Genomic DNA, 26,968 nt, shown 5'->3' on the forward strand with positions numbered 1-26,968 from the left:
TAATTAACATTCCTGAGGAGAAATGGAACCATACAAGCTTTCAGTATTCATTACCACATAAGGAAAACAATACTTGTTAAAAGTAGAGACAATCTCTAGGATATTTTTTAATCAAAACCAATTTGTTACAGGAGGAAATTGTTTAATGTGTAATAGAATTCAATAAAATATAATAGAAAATGTGGTTACTCTCCATCACATTTCATTCTGAGTTTTTATTTCATAATTATGACAAATTTTCATTTTTTTTTTCAATTTTGGATCTGGGTGAATGGGAACTTGAAACAAGAAATAGTTCAAAATAATATTAAGTAGTTGCAAATATATATTTCCAGGGCAGGATTGTTAACTGTTCTGAATTGATAGTTTCTTGCAATAAGATTTTCATTATTTACAGTAAATCTTATAAGAGCAATTCGTTATTATAGTGCCATGTGGTTTTTAATACCTGACTGCACAAAATGTATACTTGATATTTTGAAACAAGGTAGATTTTTTTATATTTTATTTTATTTTTTTTTGCAAATTGAAAATAAATTATTTATATAATATGTTTTGATTGTGTTTTTTTCTTTCTCAACTTGTTTTACAACCAAATCTACACACCTCCTTTTCCTCTCATTAGAAAACAGACATCTAGAAAATAATAATAACATAAAATAGAAAACAGAACCTATAGAAAATGTTAAAATTTTGGAGATGGGTTGGTGGCCCCATCCCTAAACCAGGGGGCCAAGCCTAACCTCTGGATATAGCCTTGACAGGTTCTCCCTCCCCTTTGTGGACTATTTCAGCCAATGTCAACCCTGTGGGGTTGTGGGGTCCTGGTGGCTCTTGCTTTCCTGCCATCAGGGACCTTCTGGTTGGTACCCACCAGTTCCCCATCCACCATTGCTATGCAGCTCTGTTCAAATTCCCTACCCTCTGCAATCCCCTCCATCTATTCCTGTACCTAAATAGTCCACTCTTCCCACCCCCCCTCCTCTCTTCTACCCAAGTCCTTCCTACCCTCTACTTCCCTTGATTATTTTGCTTCTGCTTCCAAGTAGGACTGAAGACTAGGGCTGTGAGTTGGGAGAGGGTAGGTGGGTAGGGTAGCATCCTCATAGAAGAAGAGTAAGAGGGGATGGGAGAGGGGATTTGCAGAGGGGAAATCATGAAAGGGGATAACATTTGAAATGTTGATAAATAAAATAAAATATAAAAAAAGAAAGAAAATATTGTTAAGAGTGAACTGACACCGTTGTGTTCTTTTCATGTTTCTTCACAGCTTTGCCAGTCCCCTTAAACCATGGAACATTCTCTTTTCAAGGACTCTAACCAAGAATCTGAAGCACAGTAACCTGTGTCCTTCCCCAGGATCAATCTCCTGGTACAGTAAATGAGTATTGTAGTTTTAGGACCTCACAACACTCAATGAGGAGCTGTTACAAAAACTCTACAAAAGACATCAGATTTTATTTAAATGGCATTCCCTCAGCTAGACTTAAATTTCATCATTTCAGAAAAGGTATTTGCCACAGTTACATACAACAGGGCAGTTGTGTAAATGAAACCCAGTGGTTGAGATGACATACACACACAAGATCTGTGTAAGCTCAAACTCTCAAAATCCTAACATGGAAGAAGGTGGGTAAGAAGTTCAATCCCTTGGGGGCCCTGTGCTCCATCCAATAGCTGACTCTGAGCATCCACTTCTGTTTTTGCTGGGCATATGTAGCAGAAGATGGCCTAATCGGCCATCATTGGGAAGAGAGGCCCCTTGGTCTTGCAAACTTTATATGACCAAGTACAGGGGAAGGCCAGGGCCAAGAAGTGGGAGTGGGTGGGTAGGGGAGCAGGGGCAGGGGGAGGTTATGGGGAAATTTCGGGATAGCATTTGAAATGTAAATAAAGAAAATAATAAAAAAAAGAAAAGAAAAAAAGAAACTATAGAGTTATAAAGAAAAAAAAAGTTCAATTCCTGGCTCAAGAGATACTGCAAATGTATAGCTACCAGAAAAGGAGGAATCCATTTTAAAAGAGAAAAAATGAGTGGTCGAACACATTGTATTGGATGGCAACACATCCAAGAATATATGGGAAGCACAAATTATTCATGATGGGCTAAAAGCAAAGAGGGGTAAAAAATAGTGGATGGCAAGGAGGATCAGCTTTTGTGGAGGGTGGGGAATATGATAAAAACACAAAGTATGAAAGTCTTAAAGAACTAATAAATAGTGTGGAAAAGAATGCATTGCTTGCTTTCCTAAATCTAATTTTTCTTAACTCTCTGCTATTTAATGCTGGCTCATAACAACGCTTTTTCCAACTTTGGTTTAGAATTCTTCATCCTCTATAATGCTCAAATTTAATAAGAGTCTGCTCATAACCTAACTTGTATCCAATACACTTGTCCCTTTTATTGATTAATTAACTTATTTATTTTGCATCCTGACCACAACTTCTATTTCAAGTGCCCCCTTCTCACGTTCTCTCCCCCCATCCCCTATCTTTGTCCATGCTCCACTATGTTCACAGCAGCTTTATTGATAATAACCAGAAGCTAGAAAGAAACCAGATGTCCTTCAACAGAGGAATGGACACAGAAAATGTAGTATATTTACACAATGGAGTACAACTCAGCTGTTAAATGTAAATATTTCATGAAATTCTTAGGCAAATGGATACAATTAGAAAAATATCCTGAGTGAGGTATCCCAGTCACAAAAGCACACACATGGTATGCACTCATTGATAAGTGGATATTAACTCAAACGTTTGGACAATTCATAGACCACATGAAGCTCAAAAAGAAGGAAGACCAAAGTATGGGTACTTCAGTCCCTCTTAGAAGGGGAACAAAATACTCACAGGAAGAAATACAGAGATAAAGTGTGGAGCAGAGACAGAAGCAAAGGCCATCCAGAGACTACCCTACCTGGTGATCCATCCCATATACAGACACCAAACCCAGACACTATTATGGATGCCAAGAGTGCTTGCTGACAGGAGCCTGATATAGCTGTCTCCTGAGAGACAAATACAGAGGTAGATGCTCATAACCATCCATTGGACTGAGCAAAGTGTCCCCAATGAAAGAGTTAGAGAAAGAACTTAAGAAGCTGAAGGGGTTTGCAACACGTAGGAAGAACAACAAAATAAACTAACCAGACCCCTCAATCTTCCAGAAACTAAACCACCAACCAAAGAGTACACATGGAGGGACCCATGGCTCCAGCCACATAATTAACAGAGGATGACCTTGTTGGACATCAATGGGAAGAGTGACCCTTGGTCCTGTGAAGGCTTGATGCCCCAATGTAAAGGAATGGCAGTGTTGGAAGGTAGGAGTTGGTTGGTGTGTAGGGAACACCCTCATATAAGCAGGGGAGGGAGGATGGGGTCAGTTTTCTGGAGGGTCAACTGGGTAAGGGGATAACATTTGAAAAGCAAATAAAAAAATAAAATAAAACAAAGCAAAGCAAAACAAAACTAAACAAAACAAAAATTGAGTACATACCATGCTTGTCTTCTTGATCTGGGTTACTTCACTTGGGATGGCATTTTCTAGTTCCATTCATTTGCCTGCAAATGTCACAATGTCTTGTTTTTAATAGCTAATGTATTTTAATGTGTTAATTCACTACATCTTTATCTATTCTTCACCATGAAGAATAGATAAAGGGACACCATGGTTGTTTCCACTTTCTAGCTATTATGAATGAGACTTCTATAAAAATAGTTGAGCAATTGGCTTTGTAGGATGGTAGAGGTATATGGTCATGGGTGGTATAGCTGGATCTTGAGATAGAACTATTCTATGTTTTATCAGAAACCATCACATTGTTGTTCAAAACTTTACAAAATTCGGGCGTGGTGGCACACGCCTTTAATCTCAGCACTCAGGAGGCAGAGGCGGGCAGATTTCTGAGTTTGAGGCCAGCCTGGTCTACAAAGTGAGTTCCATAACAGCCAGGGCTATACAGAGAAACCCTGTCTGGAAACAAACAAACAAACAAACAAACAAAAACATCAGCAACAGAGGGGTGTTCTCCTTACTCCATATCCTAGTCAGCATGTGCTCTCATTTGAGTTTTTGATCTTAGCTATTATAATGGGTATAATATGGAATCTAAGAGGCATTTTGATCTGCAATTTCCTGAAGACTAGGGATGCTGAACACTTTTTCTATTGGTTACTTTGTTTATTTACATTTCAAATATTAACAAATATTCCTGGTTTTTCCCTGAAATCTCCCAATTCTGCCTCCCTTCCCCAGCCTCCACAAGGGTGCTCCCACACCCACCCATCCACTCCTGCCCCACCACCCTTTCATTTCCCTATGATGGGGCATCAAGCTTCACATTTCTTTATGTGCTTCTTGGCCATTAGAAATTTCTCTGTTGAGGATTCTGTTTAACTTGGTACACCTTGTTCGGGATTTTTGTTTGGGGGAAGCTAATTTCTTGAGTTCTTCATAAATTTTGAGTTACTAATTGAAAGTGTTTATCAGCTATATGAGTCAAATTTGGCAGGTCATTTATGTATAATGTCATATGTGAGTAGAGATACTTTGATTTCTTCCACTCCAATATGTAACCCCTCTATCTCATTTAGTTGTCTTATTTCTCTAGCTAGGACCTCAAGATCTATTCTGAGTAAATAAAGCAAGAGTGGGGGACCTTGTCTTGTTCATGATTTTAATGGAATTTCTTTACGTTTTTATCCATTTAATTTAATGTTGGCTATTGGTCTACTGTGTATTAACTGCATTTATTGTTTTTATATATGTGCCTTGTATCCCTGATATAAAGATGTTTATCATAAAGAGGTATTGGATCTTTTTCAAAGGCTTTTTCAGCATCTATTAAGAGTATCATTAATAAGATTTTCTTTCAGTTTGTTTATATGGTAGATTATATCAATATTTGAACTGTTTTTGCATCCCTGGGAGGAAGTCTATTTGATTATAGTAAGGTATTTTTTAAATTTGTTATTAGATCCTGTTTTGGAGTATTTTTACTTGAAAGTTTATGAGGGAAAATAGTCTGAATTTCTCTTTCTTTGTTGAGTCTTTATGTGGTTTCAGTTTCCACGTTATTTTTGTCCTTATAGAAACTAGATACAATTAAGTATATCAAAAGAAAATACAATTTCTTTTGGAATTTCCAATGTGTAGCATCCGGGATTTTGATGTAAGACCTATTAATTCTTTTGATTTACTTGGAGTGTTGTTATGCTCAACTCACCCTGTTTTCCTTTCTTATTTTGTTAATTTGGATATACTATACCTGCCTTGTATTTAACTTGGCTAAGTGTTTGTTTATCTTTTTTATTTTTCTCAAAGAGCCAGTTCTTGGTTTTGTTGATTCTTTGTCTTGTTTTCTTTGTTTTTAATTTATTGATCAGCCATGAGTTTGATTCTTTCCTGCTATCTATTTGTCTTGGGTATATTTGCTTTTTGTTCTAGAGCTTTAAGGTGTGATGTTAAGGTGCTAGTATGAGACCTCTCCAATTTTCTTATGTAGACACTTAGTTTTATAAACCTTCCTTTTAACACTTCCTTTACTGTGTCTCATAAGTTTGGGTATGTTGCGCCTTCATTTTCATTGTGTTCTAGAAAGTCTTTAATTTCTTTCTTTGTTTCTTCTATTGCCCAGTGATTATTGAGTAAAGAGTTATTCATTTTCCATGGGTTTATAAACTTTTGGTTGTTTTTGTTGTTGTATAAGTCCATGTTTGTCTGATAATATACAAGAGATTATTTTAATTTTATATTGAGGCTTGATTTGTGCACCAGTATCTAGTCAGTTTTGGAGAAATTTTCATAAGTTGCTGAGAAGAAGTTATATTCTTTTGTGCTTAGGTGAAATGTTCTGCAGATTTCTGTTAGGTTCATTTGATTTATAACCTCTGTTATTTTCATATTTCTGTTGTGTTTATATCTATATGAATTGTCCATTGGATCTCCTACTATTAATATTTTGGGTTTAATGTGTCATCTAAGTTTTAGTAGTGATTCTTTTATGAATGTGTGTGCCACTTCATTTGGGGTCAACTATTCAAAATTGAAATATAATCTTGGTGGATTTTTCCTTTGATGCATATAAAGTGTCCTCTCCCATCACTTTCATAGGATTCTGTTTGTTTTTTTCTTTATTGCTTCTATTTCCATTTTCAGATATTGAACAATTTTATTCATCTCCTTCATGTGCTTTATTGTATTTTCCTGTATTTCTTTAAGGGATTTACTCATTTGTTCCTTGAAGGCCTCTATCATCTTTATAATATTGGATTTAAGTTAGGATATTTACTGCTTGCTGAAGAAGGAGAAGTGAAATCTGCTAGTGCAATACTGTTCTATCTCTTGTGGATTCTGTTCTTACACTTGCCTTTAGCAATCTGATTATCCCTATTGTCAACTGACTGCCTGGATATTCCCAGTAGTTGAAGGACTCCATTGGAAGGCAGTCAGAGCTCTGGTTGGACAATGAAGCTTAGGGGTGAGAACTTAGCTCACTACTGCTGATTGTGGCCCCTGGGGAACTGGCTGGGATAAGATTAGGGAGGAAGAGTATAACCTTTATTTCCCCGAGACTGACAGGACTTCTTGGGAAGACAGACTGAACTGCATGGCCCAGCCAATGAAGCTCAGGACCCAGACCGAATTTACCTTTCATTTTCTGTTTTTGTTATTGTTGTTGTTTACATAATGCATTCTTCTCACATCAAACCAAATGTAGTATGTTATATTGATTTACTTTTCCATTTCTCTGATTGAGACTAAGGCCTTAGACTTGGAAGGTGGGCATCCATATACCACTAGTCTACTGAGATATTTCTGCAGATGGGAAATTTAAATTAACCCTACTCTAGAAAACTACTAAAACAAGTAGTAGAGGAGCTATTGTTCACGAAGCCACCAAGGAATGAGTAATAGTTGGGCCAAGGCTGGAGTTTAAAAAAGAGAGCAAGCAAATCATTGCCATGAGATATACGATATTGCTCCCTAGGATTCTATCAATAAACTCTACTGGGAATGGAGAGATGCAGAAGTGAGTAAGGTTTACCCACAGAATCATGTAGCTGCAAGTCTTCATAATTAACTTTAATCTATATTATTATTGGGCAAATAAAATTACTAAAATTATCAGAATAATTCTGTAAGCAGATACTTTATTTACTACAGAAACAGGATGGGACATCAGCAGTACCGAGGATGTATCAGTCAGAATTCCAAGATACCATTTTCGTCAGCATCTTTATTTTTAAATCTTAAGATGCACAATATGTTTTTCATATTTATCCTGCAAGGGTACAGACCACTTGTCTAATATGTGTTTTCTTAAAGACTGAAAAGTAGTATGCACAACTTGACTTGGTAATTTCTTTCAACGTATTCCAGATAAAATATTATTAGTGGAACTACTTTGCTACTAACTGAGTCTTTCATTGCTATTTGCCTGTGTGATATAATATTAAATCTAGACAAGAGTGGTTTTAAGGAACTTTATTATCCTTGGAGGAGTATTTATTAAACTGTTGGGGTTTTATTGGAATAATGCTGCTTTTTGATCATAAGCTATTAATCTCTCGTTTACTTTTCACTCCTTAAACAGAAACACTTAATTTACACTACATTTTTTATCCATAGAGCTCAAGTTAATTTTTATTCCAATAATGATGGTGATAGTTTACAATTTCAGTGAAACTTTTATTTCTGAGTGCATTTGGAAGGAAATCACTCAGGCTTGCCTACTGGGTAATACGCAAGCACACTTAGGCTTTTATAGGTATCTGTCTCCTAACTCAGCTACATAGAGTGCTGTTTGTTTATAGTGGAAGCACATATCATTTAAAATTGAAATCACTTTCCTCTCTATTTGATTCCCATAATGGAAAATGCATTCCTTTACTAGTTCTGGATGTGAAAAGATTGGTCAATTTAAGTAGCCAGTGCTTGTCATTTTCTACCAGACCATTAGAAGACTTTCTGCTAGTTTGTATTGCCCCCCACACACATACATGCACGTCAATTTACTGTATATATGCATTACGATAGGTATGTATAAACTACAGCCTGGGTTTACAAAGGATTAAAACTGACAGGGATTCTCAAGCCTGCAGTGGACATACCAAATGGTTAAGAGGCAGAGACAATCCTGCTTATCCTAAAAAATGGTATTTTGCCAATTATTTATAACTGTAAAAGTCTATTCTATCTGATATTATGTACTTCCAGTAGCTTTCCACAGTTCATTTCTAAAAACATATAAATATAGATTCCAAGGACACTCCTTCATCTGACAACAACAAATAGACATTTAAGATGCATGGATACAAAGAAATTATATTTTCTTATGCTAATCAGCTGGAGCAGTAGCCCTGGTGTTATTTACTGCTGTGTGAAGAGGAACCTGGTAACAGCCTAGGAACTAGAGTGGTTTATGCACTGGGGAAAATAAGGTTTAAATGTAAAGTGAAAGTCATTTATTAAAAGTGTGTGTGTGTGTGTGTGTGTGTGTGTGTGTGTGTGTGTGTGTATGTGTGTGGTGTGCTGCGCATGTGCGAGTGATGTATGTGCATGTGAATGTGTGTATATTTGTGTGGTACAGGTCATGCACATGTATACGTATGTGTATAAGATCAATCATTGGCATTGTCTTCCTTAAAATTCGACCTTGCATATTAAGACAGTATTTCTTATTTGAATCCAGATTTTTTCAGCTTGTAATACATCCCCCCTCTATCCCCACAAACACATCAATGCAGTATATGTATCTTGCTTTCTCCAGGAATCCCCTGTCTCCTCCGCATAAGTGCTAATATTACAGGGCAGCTGTTCACCACCCACCTTCTTATGACCTCTGGGAAGCTGAACTCTGGTCTTCATGCTTACTGATAAAGCACTTCACCCTCTGATCCAACTTCCCAACCCTGTTATAAAATGTTTTAATATATCGTAGACACTTATTTTCTCTGATTAACTTCTTGGTTTAATAAATTGAGTCATGTTTGCTGAGATGAGTTCACTAAAAGGAAAGCTGCTGGATGAAAGATCTAGTCTCAGATTATTCTCAGAAATCACAGCAGGTATATATTGACACCTGAACAACACAAGTATTAATCCATAGCACATCTTAATCGACACTTGATTGTCCATTCAACACACTTCTTCTTTTTAAACTGTTTATTAATTTCACAACATCATCTCACTGGATTATTGTAAAAATACTACTAAATATTTTCACATGACCAATAAAATAATTATTGATTAGAATATTATAGTTATTGGACAAGACAGCTAACACTAATGTACATACATACACACCTGAACAACAAATGAACTGGAAAGCTAGAAGTATACAAGACAGGCAAAGAATAGAGCAAGAGCTAAATATTATTATTTTAAAGCGATACAAATTTAAAATAAGAAGTATGTTCTATGTCAAAAATTCCAATCACAAAGCCCATAGATAGTAAAACCAGAAAGTAATTTTCCATACAGAACAAACCATAATGATAGAAGTTACAAGTGAACCACAAATTCGACAAGATTACAATATCTACATTGGAAAATTACTTATCAAGAATTCCAACCAACCCTTTTGCAGGTGATTGTAGGAGATTGTTCAATTTCAACTCCTGACTAACCTTTGCACTTGTCACTCTGAGACAAGCAGCAGCACACACCATATTATCCAATGCAATGACTAGTCTTATCGATATCTCTCAGTATCTGGCATTTCACACTGCAATTTATTTTCTAAGATTATTTCAGATTAATTTTCATTAATTATCACATTCAAATAAAATTTTCTAGTGCTTAGTAATTAATATACTTTCCAGATACATTAGGATTCATTGTAAAAGCATAGCTGTGATTTACTACTGTGATCTTTAAAAAAAAAAAAAAAAAAATAGTGTTTCTCGTCTATCTCAAGATCACGCTCCAGAAAAAAATGGCTCTAGTTCCAGGCTTGGTAAGGAGGTAACCCCAGTTCTGGTATAGCTAGTGAGCTAGTCAGAACCGAATTCTTGATTCAGAGAGAAGATTATTGAAGGAGAAAGATGTTCTTTGTGACTAAATTTGTGCCAAATGCTTCAATCAATAGAACACTATTTTCGATTATGTCACTCTGATGTTCATTTACTGCTTTTTCCCCACTAATTTATTCATTCGCTTTACATCGTGATCACATCTCCCACCCGTGCCTCTCACCCCTGCTCTCCCATCTTCCACTGCCTTTCTTGCTCCCCTCTTCTTCTCCATTGAGAAGGGAGAGGGCCTCCTGGGTATCCATCAACCCTGACACAGCAAGTTATTGCAAGAATACAAGCAACCTCTTTCACTGCTCCATACTCGCAGTACAGACATTTTCTTAAGCAGCCGAAATTCATCTTTTAGGGAGGTGTGTTTTCTTACTTCCTGTTTATTCTTACTTCCTGTAGGACTTGTTTCATGTCGGTTGACCTACATAGAAGATACTATGAAAATATGCAATTAAATATTTAGAAAAAATACCATTTAAAAGAAAATAAACTCAACTGAACTGGCATAATCAAGATTTTATAGATTGAACTGAGGTATTCATTCATGCTAGGCAAGAATTCTGTCTTTGGGCTATATATCCAACTTTGTTTTGAATTAAAGAAAAAATCCAATTCTAACAAAAGGCATATATATTGTATGTTCATATAAATATTTGTAAATGTACCATGTACCCAAATTGATTATTTAGGAGATTGCTTATCTTTCAGTCTTAGATATTTTTCTGTTTGAATGTTCATTGACCTGTAGTAACTCAACCTGGTAATGGTACTTAGCATTTTTCTAATTGTTCAGATAAACTTTGAACAAATTTGTAAAAGATTATTACTTTTACATTCATAAAATATATTGCTGTATAGATTCCTATTTTATAGCTCTTTGCTCAGGCACTGTGGAATGCAGGCATCACAGAATGATTCAGGAAGTTGCAATTTCTTTCTTTTTTTAATTAATAAAGGTAGAATAACTTTTATTGGATATTTTATTTGTTTACATTTCAAATGCTATCCCCTTTCTTGGTTTCCTCTTCATAAACCCCCTATCCCATACCTCCTCCCCCTCTATGAGGGTGCTCCCCCACCCATCCTCCCACTCCTTTCTCCCTGTCATGATTTCCTTCACATTTGGTCATTGAGCCTTCACAGGACCAAGGGTTTCTTCTCCCATCGATGTCTGACAAGGCCAGCCTCTGTTACATATGGAGTTGGAGCCATGGGTCACTTTATGTCTACTCTTTGGTTGGTGGTTTAGTCTCTGTGAGCTCTTGGGGGGGGGGAGGTCTGCTTTGTTGATATTGTTGTTCTTTCTATGGGGTTACAAACCCCTTCAAGTCCAGCCCTTTCTCTAACTCCTCTATTGAGGACCCAGTGCTCAGTCTAATGATTGGCTGTGAGCATTCACCTCTGTATTTGTCAGGCTCTGGCATAGCGTCTCAGGAGACAGCTATGTCAGGCTCCTGTCAGCAAGCACTTCTTAGCATCCACAATAGTGTCTGGGCTTGGTTTCTCTATGTGGGATTGATTCCCAGGTAGGGCAGACTCTGGATGGTCTTTCTTTCAGTCTCTGCTCCACACTTTGTTTCTGTATTTCCTCCCATGAGTATTTTGTTCCCCTTCTAAGAAGGACTGAAACATTCACATTTTGGTCTTACTTTTTCTTGAGCTTCATGTGGTCTGTGAATTGTATCTTGGGTATTCTGAGCTTTTTAAAAGTGTTTTATAGGGTTCAATAGTAAACTCATTTTGGCCCAGTGCTTTATAGATTTGAACAGTATTCGTTGACTGGGTATATTTGATCGGTACAGTCTTATTCAGACAATCGATGTCTGCTTCTTTGAGTGAGACAGTATTATGTGCAAGAAAGAGTGATCAGGGATGTGGGACTGTGTGAGTAGAGACCAGGATGTGGGGGTTGGATGTGAAGTGAATAAATAAGTAAGGTAATGGGAAAAGGAATATATTTCATTTTATCTCTATTATAAAATATTTATCTCTATTATCTATTTTCTACCTTGTTTTATTAACCTCTGTATCTGTGCTATTACTCTACAATACCATTAATGGTAGAAACAATGTGTGTCTTTGCAGCTATGTCTTTATTTGTCTTGTTTCCTGACTCCAGCTTTTCCCAGTGCTGCTGCCATGTTGATGCCCTATTTTTAATTCCACTGATTTGTGACCTTAGATTTATTGTTATTTTCTTTCTTCATCTTTTCAAATTTCTCCACTCATCTCTGAGTTACAAGATTGGTCAAGAAAACCATATTATAGCTGGGCCTGGTGGCACAGGCCTTTAATCCCAGCACTCGGGAGGCAGAGGCAGGCGGATTTCTGAGTTCGAGGCCAGCCTGGCCTATCAAGTGAGTGCCAGGACAGTCAGGGCTATACAGAGAAACCCTGTCTCGAAAAACCAAAAATAAATAAATAAATAAATAAATAAAATATAAAAGAAAAGAAAGAAAAGAAAACCATATTATGAAATTTTCAGGTAAATAGATTGAACTGAAAATAATCTTCCGAATCCCAGACCCTGCATGATAAATATCACTTGTTTTCACTCATATTGTGGATGTTAACTTTTACACTTTGGACATGTGTGTATTTCACTAGAGATGCCCACAGAGGTAAGGAAAATAAGTTGTTGCCATGAAGAGAAGAGAAGAAATGGAGTTTTAAACAATAGAAAAATGGAATACATATGAGGAAAGGGGGAAAATAAAATAGGAAGGATTAAATGGTAACAAGCAGGGATAGTAGAGGAGGAAATATTGAGAGAGGTAATTAATGCTTGAAACCTTTCATAAGTGCTATATTGAAATATATGGCACATAACACACTAACTAGAAACTTCAGACGATCAAATAAAACTAGTCATGACCAGGGATGAGTTGTCTCTTCTTAAGTTATTGGCAAGTGGGTTTCCATTGACGTTCATCCCTTTCAGACATTTAGTAGTGCTCTTGATTAACCTATAGAGATTGAGGGTAAGACCCTAAGGTCTGAAATGCCACATACTTGAGGCGAAAATATGGAGTAAAGAAATAGGTACTGACTGGGAAACTTTACTCCTACTGGTCAACTGGGCCTGTGCTGTCACAAAGGGATATGTCTAGGGTCATGGTCTTACTGAGGCCCAGGGTGTGTTGATGTCTGTGGCTTGTGTTGTACTGAATGCTAGGTAGAGGTCTATGGTTTATGCTATAGCTGGAAGCAGTGTTGATGTCTGTGATCTTAGGGTATTTTTTTCCAGATATGTGGCTCTACTGCAGCCAAGAGCTCTGTTTTTGTTTGTTTGTTTTGGTGTTTTTGTTGTTTTGTTTTACTTTTTATTAGATATTTTATTAGATATCTCAATTTTATTGGATATTTTCTTTACATTTCAAATTTTATCCCCTTTCCTTATTTGCCATCTGACATGCCCCCTATCCCATCCTCCTCCTCCCTGCTCAGTAACCCACTTGCTCAAGCCTCCCTGTCCTGGCTTTCCCCCACATGGGGGCATTGAGGCTTCACAAGGCCAAGGGCCTTACCTCTCATTGATTTCTCACAAGACCATCCTCTGCTACAGAATTAAGTATAAGGCTGTATGAGGTGAAATCACCATGGTATCAAATATATATGATGTTAGAAAAAATAGTTTCTGCTTTTCTCTTGGACATGATGATATTCATTTGTGTGAGGACTATCATTAATCTTGCAACCTGCTTATGTGTGCCATACACAAATGTCTTTCTTCTCGTTGTGAGTGGGGAACATGGCAGCTGACCATTTCTTTACAGCATCCGTAGCTATGATGATAGTTCTACCCTCACTATTACTAAGAGCTTAAATCTCCGTGCACAAATTTCTGGAATTAGGTTACAGATGTCTTGAGCTCATTAGAAGGTTACTGGGGGATTGTTTCATCTGCTTTACTGTGATATCATGTGCACCTTAACCAGCAATCTGGCATGAGCCTTCTGTTTATGGTACTAGAGAGCATAGCATTGTTGTATATCATGGGTACTGTTAATTACACTGCTGAGCTAAGCATCGTTAAACCTCAAAATGCTCAAAGGCATGTCAGGAGGATTTGCTTTTGCTTAAGCTAAACTCCATTTAATACTATGATTTAAATAAACAATGTGTGTGACATCTGAGGATAGTGCTGTATAATATTGCCTGCCAGATTCACTATGCTCAGCCTTAACTCTTTATAATCAGGAACAGCTTTCTTTCCTTCAATCATTTACCAGCAGCATCTAGTCACGTGTTTACCTGATATTTACCATGTGGAATGTCTGTTGAGTACAATGTATAAGAAACTCCATATAAATAATAAGTGCATTGTGTAAAACTTATTAATAATCAATAGTAATACAAATATATTTTCCTTGTCATAACAATGGATGAAATCACACAAGAATTTTAATCATTGGAGAAGGAAAGTGATCAGACAGAACTGTATACAAAAACATAGAACAGTGGGAGATTCTTCAGGCTCTAGCATTGCATTAGTATGTTTTTATCACTGGGCAATGCACATGAATTTCTTTAACCCTGGTTTTCTCCAAGGTTGAATAAACATATTGTTTGCTTCCCTAAGTTTTTCTAAAGTGCACACATAAAATTTATCTGGCAAAGGATATTCTCAATCAGGTGCCATTTCTCATGGTGATATTTTGATAGATACAACAGACCATGAAGTCTAAGAAATACATACACACATTTTTAAAAAGGATATGTTAATTTATTATAATCTTTACATTTAAACTGGTAGTATCAGTTTTAAAAGACCACTTCATTTTTTTTTTCTTTTCCTCCTTCTATTCCCTTCCGTATACTCCTTCCCCGTCAAATTCGTGATCCTTTTTTCTTTACCTGTTCATATAAATAAACATAACCTGCTCAGTTTGTATAATTTTACTTGTAGGTACATGATTTTAGGGTTGACCATTTGATATCAAATAACCAATTGCGGCATTATGTCTTCTAGAGATGCCAGTGAAATGAAACACATGGCTGCTTAAGCAAGACCTGAACAAGGCTGATGTCAATAGATGTGCTTACATTGAAGGGTGTGATTTCATAGAGCTTTAAGCCTTGGCAAAGAACCACAGGCAGTTAAGTTCTGTTGAAGGCCAAAGTAATGGTCAAAACCTAACCCTAAGCAATTTCTCAGGTGTAGACTACACTAATCTAATTTTATGAAATCATGAAAAGCATATAAAATTTGTATGAGCTAAAATAACAAGACATTTATATTTAAATAAATTATCCTCTACTAGCTTAAATTCATATTATATCCCCAAAACAGTGTTTTATGAGTTGCAAGAAAGAAAAACACATTTTGAAGTAATCATTACTAATGTTATCATTAGTTTGTGGTACTGATTGTAATCAAGATGAGTATCAAATGTGAATTGCTCAAATGAGAACTTTAAAAAAAAGAAAAGAAAAGATTCCCTGTGTTTTTGGTTTTTGTTTTTTGTTTTTTGTTTTTTTTTACCTTTAGATTAGATCTCTGTTTTATTTTTTATTATTTTAAGTTATTTTGTTTATTTACATTCCAGTCTTTGCCCACCCCCTGTCAGTCCTTATATTTTAAGACAGGTTAGTAGAGATTTAATGGACTGTGATCAATACTGGCATGGCATGACTCAAAGTTTACCCATTACTAGCATGAGAAATGCATAATGAGAAAGTATATTCCACATTGTCTTAATTTCTAGGGTCAGAATAGGAGATTGTCTCAAGGATCATTTTTATGAATGGGTTTGGTATGAATAAAGTGCTCGTATTTCCTACTTCCAAAAAATGAAATATTGAAATCCTAAGCAAAACATATAAATATTATTCCAATGAAATACTAAGTAGTCTACTAGGAGTATTAAGAAAACTCCTCAAATGAATATTTAAATAATCAAACACCTTAGTGTAATGATAAGAAATTGAAGGGAACACTTTAAAAATAGGTTCAGAATAGTCATTATTCATGAGTAGAAAATAATTGCCTTACACAGAATTAGAATAATAATTCATTAGTCTTAATGATTGGATAAATAATTAGAATATTCATAAAGTGAAAAATATTTTTCTGATTTTAATTAAAAAGCAAAATTTAAAATGATTTTTGTCAGATAGTAATGCTGTCTAATTAAAGATTAGGGATAAAATTTAACTTCTAACTATACATATAAAATGGAATGTCTCTAAATTCTATATGTGGTTCCTCCCATCTTAAATGAAGTTAAAAGTAATTTTTTATTGTTATGTCTGATTTATCAGACAGTATGAGTACAAGTAAAATTACTGATATTTATATAATTCAATTAAAATGAAATTATACAGACCAAAAAGGAACCTAAAAATGACTAATAAATGACATTCTGCTATAATCATATGCTCAGCAAGCATACAAACTTCCTCTTAAAATAGACAAGAACAGAGATCCACAGTTGAACAATATGCAGAGAGTGAATGATATTCAATAACCAACCTGAATGTCTCAAACAGGACATCCCCATAAAATATCTCATATCCTGGGCTTATAGAATCCTGAAGAACAGGAAATGGAAAGATTGTACATGTTAGAGGTGATGGAGGACACCAAGGAAATAAGATTTTCTAAAGACATCAGGTTTGATGGGCATATGAACTCACTCACAAGGACTGAGGAAACATGCAACAAAGGTCAGGGGGAAGGAGACACAAGCCTGCACTCTAACCCAGGAGACAGCTCCAGTTGATAACTGCTCACAAAAAAAGTATTAGTGTTCTCTAACAGTCCCATTAGAGAGACAAACCACTTTCAAAGGCAGTCCTCATACCCAGTGGTGGATGACAAACAGGATATGAACTCAATGGCATTGTTGCCTGTTCTTTGTGTTATAATGCCTTGTAAGAGTATGTTTATAAACTGTGCAGATCTTTTGGAGGTATAAATATGGTTTCTGGTCTTGTGTTTTCTGAGATTTCAGTGTGTGTACCTCTGTGTCTCTGTGACTATATGTTTCCTGTGCCTTTTCTTTGACTCTTTTTCTTCTTTATTTTTACATTATTCAAATTTGTTTTATTTTATTATTATATTTTCAGTCCTGGTTTGTTTTCTAAGAATATACATGGTAAACAAACATATACATCAAAATATTTGTCCTTAAATGTGAAAATGCCCGATTTGTTTGAAAAATCCTTCTTTAATATTTCATATTGATGTATTTTCATAGTTGTATTTTACAAAAATAATTTTAACTCTTTTATTATATATTGTTGTATTTGTTATATGCAAATAAGGTCAATAAGAAACAAATACTTACATTAATCATAGATGAGAACTGTACATCAGAAGATTTTTCAATATTTTCACATTGTCTCTATGTAGCCCTGTTTTGGCAACTGTCATCACATGTTCTATCCACACATTAAAGTGTGGACACACTAAAGGGATTTTGAGGTACATATGTATGCATATGTGTGTTTTGTGTGTGCAAATGAAATTTTCAAAATATTCATTTAATTTGAGATAGGTTAGAAGTCATGGAGTAGTTGGAGGGACTATTATATAGGAAAGACTGGAAGCTGGAGAAGGGTAAGATTTAGTGATATAATTACTTTTTAATATTTAAAAGCTATTAAAAATTACATTTTATGAAGTTTTTTTTTTTTTTCATAGCGCTTTTGTGTCCTTCTGGAAATTCAGTTTGGTTAATATCACCAGGAAGATAAATCATTCCCTCAAAATGGAAACACAAACCTGCTTCTAGTGTAGAAACAAAGAGGATACAGCACAAGCATGCATGAGTTCTGCTCCTGGGCATGTGGTGAAGCCTCCTAACTGCTATCGCCATGAGTGCTCATGAGATTAGGAGGCTTTTCTCTTCTACCCAGCGATTGGTCTTTTCTTTGTTACTTTGGGTCCCATTCTTTAGATGGAACAATTTGTATTAATGTTTCAAACTTTTGTCAGCTATTAATAAAGTTGTGGTTAATATCCCAGGACATACATTTTTAAATATGTGTTTACATTTTTGTTGTGAATATGTATGTGTGAGAAGCCTGAAATAAATATTAAAGCAGATGCTTAACTAACAAAACAAAAAGAAAATTAGCAAAATGTCAATACTCTCTCGATATAATTTCCTCCTCTCTAAACATCTTGTAAAATACCAGTTTATCAATTTACCCAAACAAGACACCAAATATTAGGCTTATAACATGCTTGCATTTAACAGGGCCTAAACATAAACTATAAATGTTAGCAGGATGGCAGTAATACACAAGAGAAAGTAAAACATTTTTAAACAGAATTGCTGTGAAGTTACTTTCACTAAAAATATATGCCTCAATATTTTAATTCTCTCTCTGCATTTCCATATGTCAATAAGATATTATATCTCTTACTGTAAATTATTGTTACTTAACCATCAGTCCATGTGAGATCTTCAGACAGGAACACTGGTGCATGTTTAAACAGAACTACAGTGAACCCCAGAGTGTCTACAGACACTCCTCCTAAGTCTTCAAAGGAGCAGGGAATCTTTGGTACCATGTTGTGGTAATTATAAAATCAGTCACAAAATCATTCTATATGTTCATTTAGTGATGTACTGCTCCCCATATGATCTAAAGATTATAGAGTACATGAAATTCATTTTCAGAATATTTAACTTTAATTGTTGCTTGGTCTTAGCTCATATCAATGTACTGAAGAAAATCAGTGTCCTAAAATTATAGCGTTGCTTCTAAGATTCTCCAAACATATTCACAAAGTGAATATATTATTATGAATAATGTTTGCTTTAAGTATTTAGTACAGAAATCATCACAGCTACTAATTTCATCTAAAATATTGCTAAAGAAAATCAATAAATACAATTATAGACCTCTTAAAATGTATTCTGATTATTTAGACACAACACATTAGTATTTTTAAACTTAGTTTGTCTTGGTGACATTTCTGAGGATAATTAGTCTCAATGAACCCTAGATGCTTGAAAAGCTATGCCATTTTAATGAGTGTTCAGGAACTTCCACCCTGGGATTTGTTATTTTGTTGCTATGACAAGGGATCATTTAGCAACAAAAATAGGCATTAAAAGGCTATTCATTATAGTGGCAGAAAAATAAATGAATGGCTGTAATCAAATAGCTTGGCCATTCACATTTGTTTTGATGTTCACAGTTCACCATGATTCTATCAACAGATGTATTATTAAGCTGCCATTTTAACATCCCAAAATTTGTGACATATGTAGGGAAATTAAGCTGGTAAAATTCTACTTCTTTGTGTGTTGAGGATTGTTCTCAGAATCTCACACACGCTTAAACAATCAATCACCGACATTGAGCAACAAGCCTACCCAGGATTACAAACCCAGTATAAGAGATTCTATTTCTAAGCTCACATAGGAAACCTCATCAATCCTAGCTAAGAGGGTCTCAAAGAACTCTGACATTGCTAAATTCCAGACTGACCTGAGGGTTCTGAAATTCCCTTTATTAGATATCAGATTATTTAAAATTATAAACACTTTCTCTAAAGCCTTTTCATGTAATTTTTTAATGTTTCCTGAAGGCATTAAGGTTCATGTATGTCTCTGAAGAACCTAGGATCCATATATATGAAATATAGTCACCAGGGAAGATATTGTATTTGACTTTCAGGTCTTATGGGGGGGGGGGCGTTTATGGTTCACTTTTTAAGGAAATTCACTCTCGGTTTTAAAACTACCAGCAAAAACGAAGATAGATGATGTAAGTTTTACGTTCCCTTTGAGTAAATATAATTTTCAAACAGAGATGAATTAACCTCACTAGCACTCTTAAATGTTTAATACCAAGGAATACAAGGCAAGCATGAAGTTGAAAAATAACACTATTGATGTTAATACTTGCCTTCAGGTGTTTTTTTTTTTTTTTTTTTCTGATCTATTAATAAAGATTAGATTCAGGAATCTCTATGTTGTATAAAGTGTGACAACAGTACAAACTGTGATAAAGTCTACTGGATATCTTGAATAGTACACCTGAAAGCTAAATGTTGAGATGTTAATCATTAATATCACATAGCTTAGAATTTGGGAAAAAAAGTCATGTTTCTTTTCCTTTACTCTAGCACAGTTCAAAGTCTTTTACGAATTATTATTATTCATGAATGTAAAATGTCATAACTTGTAGTGGTCTTTAAAAGTATATATCTGTATTACCTGTCCATGTGTATACATACATTTATACTCTACCACATACATATATATAAAACATATATCTAGATAGATATCTAGATGGATATCTAGGTAGGTAGGTAGGTAGGTAGATAGATAGATACTCTACCTTATATCTTTCTGTCTGTCTGTCTGTCTGTCTATCTTTCTATTATTTTCAACTATTTTCTATTTATCTATGTACTTACGATCTTTCCATTAATTTTATTTATATGCTACCCTCTCTCTATCCTTTATTCCTTTCACACTTATTGGATGCAAATGTGAATTTGTCATTAGTAAAATTACATTTCTTTGTATTTCTTTATTCACTGTTTTAACGTAAGAAGCAAAAAAAAAATCATTACTATTTTGTTCCATACAATAATATTGGAATCATGGAATGGTAAAATGTAGCAGTATCACATATTAATTTAGTGCACATGAATCAGGGTCAGAATTGCTTTTAGAATGACTACAGTCCAGCATACCAAAAATGGGCAAAGATTATTCCAAGCATCAGTAGAAAGATATAGATGTGATTGTGTGAGGTGGCACTGACTGTATATCAGTGGAACTTAGGAAACTAAGGTAAAGAGCTCAGGAGCTCAGGTTCATTGTAAGTCAAATAATGAGTCTAAGGCTTTTCTAGACTACAGAAAACCCTGTCTTCAATAGGAATAGCACTAGTACCTCCACTAGTAAAACCTAACCAGAAATTATGAGCTACACAACTACCAAATGTACTTCATTTGAACCTTATGATTTAACTCAATTACAGAAGTGAAAAAAAAGTTCAAAGAGCAGGTAGCAGTCAATTTTGGAATAATCAAACCCTACTAATATTAGCTTCTCACTGAATGCAAACTTTTTAATAAATGTAATCTTGAAGCAATTATTATTTTATGTCTATGTTGTAAGGAAATAAAAACGTTTAGGTAAAATTCAATTCTGTCATTACAACATGGTTGCCAGAAAGAGATATTTTCTACCAAAAAAATAAATAAATAGATAAATAAAATAAAATAAAAGAAAAGAAAAGAAAAGAAAAGAAAAAGCTTATTCCATTTCCCTATGAATTTCTTTCAAGTCCATTATAAAACCTTTGCTTGACTGTGACTTGTGAAATTCTCTCATTAGCATGCCTATTAAAAAACTAGATGCATAACAAAACTGTAAAAAACATCATTATCTTTCTTCATTATTGTTATTTAATTTAAAACATAGTTTTTCCACTGGAAAAGTTATATATTGTTTTATATAAGTACAATCATTGTGATCTTCTTGAAAAGTATTTTTAAAAATGGAATGAAAATTCATTTTAAATATAACTTCATAAACTATGACTATCTATTAGTGTGAATACTTGAGGTTACTTTGCAAGAATGAGGCTGTTATGCCTCAAAGATAATGCAAGTCTTCCCTCAAAAAGAATACAGTGGGTGTTTTAACTCTTGAGTAAAATCCAAATACACAAGATTTTTCAGGGAAAACGTGAAAATTGTAAGGGAATTAATGGAAAAATACATGGTCCAAAAGATTTACACTAGTATGGTCTCTCTCCCAGCATGTTAAAATAGTCAGTGTAGGTTCCGTTTTATGACTCTTCTTACATGTTGGGAAGTTATTTTCATAAAGTTTTCTTTACATAATGTTTAGTTAATATCTGATATACTCTTGATCAAAGGCCTGTGATGTCCATTAGGTAATGTGCTATATTATTTTTCTCTCTAGGTTCTTTGAATTTATTATGAAGCTTAACATGTAAACTATATTAAAAATATCGAGTAAAATTTAAAATTATTCTCAGATAATGAGTCCTATTTCCACCAATCAATTTAAATAAAATAATTCTGTCAAAAACCTATGGTCTGCAAGTAATATTTACCACATATCTGTGTACATGAATAAGGAAATGATGCATTAAATATGACACACATTAACATACATTTAATTAATTTAGCTTCTTATGGCTGATAAAAAAATAATGAGAAACTCTAACAGAAATTGCTTTGAGATTTTTCCCCCTGGACTAATTTACAACCTAACAGAAGGACATAAATCTGGCAATCAGAAAGATTTGCATATTTGTGAAAGAAAAGTCTGTGAGATGATGGATCACTGTGCACTCAGTCTATTGATGTCTTATAAATTCATTTAAGAAGCTGAATCCATTTGGGAGGGGAAAACCTAGAAACTATGAAGCTAAACACATTAAATATAAAAGGAGCAGATGTAAAGCAGTCTCCCTTTGCTTCCATCTTTGCACATATGCATAATATTAGGAGGCTTGAATATAGAGAGTTCATAGGGAATTATAATGATGGAAGGTTAATGAAACTCAGGAAAAGCTGAAGCTACCTAATAATTTCCAAAATATGAGAATTTAAAAGAAAATGTGAATAATATGACTATATTTAAGTTTATAAATTAAATACAATTTTCTCAGACAAATGGAATATATATATATATATATGCCTTTATAACTGTAATATATCTATAATATATCTATATAAAATTTGATTAATATCTCATATACTCCTGATCAGTATCATGTATTGTAATATATATACATATATATTACAGTTACAAATGCATTTTAATTTTTTTTTTTTGTTAGTTTGGTTTTTCAAGACAGGGTTTGTCTGTATAGCCTTTGCTGTCCTGGAACTCACTCTGTAGATCAGGCTGGCCTCAAACTCAGAAATCCNCCTGCCTCTGCCTCCCAAGTGCTGGGATTAGAGGCATGCACCACCACTGCCCTGCTGGCATTTTACTTGAAATTGTCAGTGTGTAGGTTTGAACATAAGTGGGGTGAATCAGTGGGTGCATAAACAACTCTAAGGAAATCATTAATCAGATGCATGGACAGAGTCCATCATCAGAATGGTTGAGAGAAAGTTGCACTTAAAAGGATCTAGAAACTTGAGATCTGTTGTTGTTGTTGTTATTTTAAAAATATGGACTGAAACCTTTAAAATGTGTGACCATTCTGGCCATGGAAAAAGGTAGTCTAACTTCACCTCTCCATATGTTCCTCCAAATCAGATACCCCATTCTAATCCCTAGTTTTGAAACAAAACAATTGCTGTACTCTCCCATCTTCCTCTTTTCCAGTTGCTCCCATAGATCTTCTCCTCCCTTACCCCACATGTCTATTTATCCCAGGCCCCTGACAATAGCTGACAATTTATGGGTACCCACAAGCCACTCTTTCCTGCAAAGCCAGTAGGCTAATTGCTTTACCTCTCCCTCCACTCTACTAATTCCAATCTCTGGGTCCAGTCCCTAGTTCTGTATTAAACCTTCTGCTGAGGTCAACCTGTCCCCATCCCCAGACAGATCCAGGTGAAATAACATGAGTTCTTTCTTATTATTAAAAATCTCTGCCCTTGCCAACCATGCTCATTGATGCTCTATTCATAATAGCCAGAACTTGGAAACAACCAATACATCCTACCACAGAAGAATGGATAGAGAATAACTGCTATATTTATATTTACTTAGTCTATAATAATATAAGACAACATAAAATTTTCAGACAAATAGATGGTGCTAGAAAAAGCATCCTGAGTAAGCTATCTCAGACCCAGAAAGACAAATAGTATTTACTCCTTTATAAGTGGACATTAGATGGAATGATAAACAAGATACAATCAATAAAGACACAGGGTTGTAGCAATAGGGGAATGCCAGGGCCAGGAAGTAGGGGTGGGTGGGTTGGGGAGAAGAGGTAGAGGTGAGGGTATAGTTGATTTTCGGAGAGCAAACTAGGAAAGGGGATAGCATTTGAAATGTAAGTGAAGAAAACATCTAATAAAAAAAGAAAAAGAAAAAAAGAGAGTATGGCACAAGAAGGAGTAGATCAGTCTCATTCAGAAAGGGAAATGGAATAGACAGATATGGAGGGAAAGAGGTTGTTGTCAAGACATTAAGGTGCTCTCTAAAATCTTGACAGCAAGCCTCCAGAGGTGAAGACTCTACTTATACAGCTCAATGAAGATGGAGGTGTCCAATTGGTGACTACAGAGAGATTTCACCCCTATATTACTGAGTCTTTGGTAGTGGAAATTACTCTATGCATTATTAATGTGAAAAGTAAATTTCAAGCCAGATACATATTCTTTATCTGCTATGGTGTATTGCCCACAAAATATGTTTAGGACAATGGTGGCACAAAGTTTGTGGAAATAACCAACCAATCACTAATTTGACTTAAGGCCCAGTCAACAAGATGGAATCCACACCCAACATTGCTTGGATTTCCAAGAACCTGAAAACAGGTAACTCAGGGACCTTGTATAGAACCAAATAATACTGGTCTAAAGCATGAAAAAATGTAGTACAAAAAGGAGTCTTAATGATATATTGTTATATTGTATTTATAGATAATTCCTGGTTTAACTATTATTACAGAAAATTCTTTCTGCTACATAATAAACAAACAAAAAGACTCACATCCAGATATTTTGCAGTGAGGGACTGTGTGATACAGTCCTAACCTAAATTGGATGTCTTCATTTTGTCCCTCAATGCTCAGGGAACCCCCATAGAATAGAAGGCTGAAAGAGTTTAAAAGCCAGAGGATATATACAACATCAAGAAAACTAGGCTCTCTAAGTCTGCATGAGCAAAGGTCACATTAACATACAAGAAACATAAATAAGGTTTGCTTCATTCTATTCCTGCTCCTTTATATTTATATTATGGTTTCCAGTTTAGACTTTGTATGGAATTCCCAATTGTGTGAACAAGTGAGTCCCTAATTCTTGTACCTTTTCTTGGGCTTTTTCCTTCTTTTGTTTGTTCTTCTCTACCTTTAGTGAAAGATTATGATTTATCTTTTTTTCCGGGGGGTGGGGTGGGGCAGCGGGGAGGGTTTATTCAGCTTACACTTCCACATTCCTGTTCATTACTAAAGGAAGTCAGGACTGGAACTCAAGCAGACAACTCAGGAAGCAGGAGCTAATGCAGAGTCTATGGAGGGATGTTTCTTACTGGCTTGCTTCCCCTGGCTTGCTCAGCTTGCTTTCTTATAGAACCCAAGACTATGAGCATAGAGATGGTGATAAATGCCACCCAATTTTCTTACATTATCTTTTCATGTTGTACGTTAAATGACAGTGGTATCTTGTCAAACTCTAGTGGAAGAAAATGCACAGATTAGGAAATGTTATTGCCTTACCAATTTTATGTGCTTCCTGCATTGCTCAATAATCCAAACTCAACAATGTAAGTACCTCTAGTTGTGACTACTTATAGTCATCTGAGAGGAGAAAAACTTCATTAAGAAGATGTCTCCAGAACACAGCCTGTAATCTGTAATCAATTTTCTTAGTTAAAGATTAATGAAGTTAAGTCCAAGTACATTGCAGGTAGGCTGGTGGTCCTGGGTTCTATGACAGGCCAAGATTAGTTAAGCCATAATGAGCAAGACAGTAAGCAGTATTCCTCTGTGGCCTCTGCATCAGCTCCTGCATCTCCGTTCTTCCTCTGCTTGAGGTCCAGCCCTGGCTTCCTTTAATGTTGAGCAATAATATGAAAGAACAAATCAATAAGTCCTGTAGTCTGTAGGTTATTTTTGGTCATGGTGTCTCATCACAGCAATGTTTACCCTAACAAAGATAGCTCTGATTTATCTTATTTTCTAAATCCAAGGTCTTAGAACAGCATGAATAGGTTCTGTGTTCTACCTCTCCATAAACAAATTCTAGGTATTTATTTTCATTTATGACTTTGTTCCTCTCTTTGAATCACACCGTTGGTTGCTGAATTAGGTTGCTTGTGGTTGTAAGAATGGTGTCTTTACATTTTAGTTATATGAAAGATTCACATCACCTGATGAAAACCACCCTCAAATAACACACACTTGGTTCTTTCTCAGCACAGCAGCCTACTTCACTGAACGTGGTATGATAATTACATAGTCTGAAATTTGACTTTAAGATACTGTGAAATCAATATGCACTCAGCAGAAAATACATGCAGATTTTGGGGTTTTTTTCTTTTTCTTTTCTTTTTTTTTTTTTTGTCCAAGTAGATATATTGAGATGATAATCTTTTACCTTGATGGACAGCAGACTGAAGATACAGCTCCCAGTCAGTCATGCATTCAAAATGTGAATATTCTATAGTCTGCATATATGGCAGTAATATGCTATGAAGTTTGTGATATATGACATTTAAAATGCATCTTCAACTTACAGTTGTTTCTACATGGAAGATTATTTTTAAACATTTTAAACAAATTTAAATATTTATTTTAAATATAACTACAAAATTTAAATTGAGGTACATGTCTGTATTTACTAAGTATAAGCATCAAACTGCATTATTGTTCACATTAATTGTTTTATCATTGTACTTAGCATACCCTGGTGAGCTTCTACTGATTCAAAGTTTTCATTAATATACTTGTAACTTTATATTAATGAACTGTAGAAAATTTACCAGGATTAAACAAAATAAAGTCAATATCTCTAAAGCTGTGATTAGTGATGAATTAACTTACGATGTAAGGAGATGCTGAAAATCTGTTCCATGTAGAGGTTTTCAATCGGTATGCTGTTCTCAGAGACTTGAAGATGTTAAGCCTATACTTGCTAAATAATATGATAAATTATTTACAAGTTAATTAAAAAGAAAGAGGAGGAAGAGAACAATAAGAAAGAAAGAAAGAAAGAAAGAAAGAAAGAAAGAAAGAAAGAAAGAAAGAAAGAAAGAAAGAAAGAAAGAAAGAAAAAGGAAGGAAGGAAGGA

Source organism: Mus pahari, chromosome 4 (genome assembly GCF_900095145.1).
Source record: "Mus pahari chromosome 4, PAHARI_EIJ_v1.1, whole genome shotgun sequence".
In the NCBI taxonomy this organism is placed as follows: domain Eukaryota; kingdom Metazoa; phylum Chordata; class Mammalia; order Rodentia; family Muridae; genus Mus; species Mus pahari.